The sequence below is a fragment of the Propithecus coquereli genome, unplaced genomic scaffold (assembly GCF_000956105.1).
Source record: "Propithecus coquereli isolate 6110/MARCELLA unplaced genomic scaffold, Pcoq_1.0 Scaffold620, whole genome shotgun sequence".
Taxonomy (NCBI): Eukaryota; Metazoa; Chordata; class Mammalia; order Primates; family Indriidae; genus Propithecus; species Propithecus coquereli.
Window position 1 is genome coordinate 74,954 of NW_012152175.1, and position 975 is coordinate 75,928.

General features: G+C 34.4%; 1 protein-coding gene across 1 annotated transcript in view; it reads left to right on the forward strand.

Annotated features, from left to right (window-relative positions):
• Positions 1-975, forward strand: part of MKLN1 (muskelin 1, intracellular mediator containing kelch motifs) — a 127,568-nt gene that overhangs the window by 34,753 nt on the left and 91,840 nt on the right. The gene's annotated exons all lie outside the window — the stretch shown is intronic.

Below are 975 nucleotides of genomic sequence, written 5' to 3' on the forward strand. Positions count from 1 at the left end.
TTCTAAATCTATGGAACTTTATAACCAGATGCTATAATAAAAACTAGTATAATAATTCTAACAACAATAAATACTAGTATAGTTAAATCTTTAAAGATATTTGTATTCAGCATAATAGTGTATTTGGAGCCTTCAGCCCTGGGGCTCATGCTTCCTTCTTTAGATGCAGATCCTAGAGAGCATTTGCTTCTAATAAAGTCTGTTTGCATCAAAACTTAAAATCTGATCCAAAGTATTGTCTTCTTCACTAATCCATTATTTTCATATGGGGGAAGTTTTTGTCACTTCTTCATGTGCACTCACTGCTTTGCCAGACAGTGAATGTGGTGGAAAGTGTAGCAATTCCTTGATGGAACTACTTGCATTAAAGGAAGGCAGTTCTATGGATATTCAGCTTTTTTCCTTATGGTCTTCATATATTGCTAAGGCTTTCTCTTTAATTATGAGAAAGCTTTTTCCCGGTAGTGTCCCCTGGTAGTGCAGGGGAAAACTGCTTATGAACCTCCATAATATCTGTTATATGAACATCATTCTCCTATTTTATCAGTCATGTATGAGGTAATTTTCTCCAAAGACATACTTGTAGGAAACAGATTGTAATTGTGTATTTGCAGACTAACAGATTAAATATATAAAATGCAAACATAGTGAAAATGAATTTATTTTAGTGCTTTCTTAATCTCTTCTTGAAAGTGGTGATACTGACTCTTGAGGGGAAGAAAGAGGAAAAGGGCAAAGCTTCAATGATAATGAGCTGCAAAATCTAAAAGGCTTAATTTAACTGTTAGAAGGGAGAAAGAAGTTGCAAGGAACTTCTGAATGGTTAGCCACTGAATACAGCGGTAATGAAAAGCTTCAGTTTTGCATCTTATTTTCTATATATAAAAACTGACATTTCAGTCATTTTCATAGCACCCCTGTGAAAGTAGTATAAAATTGGATGTTCTCAGTTTTACATGGGCGAGAACTGATACC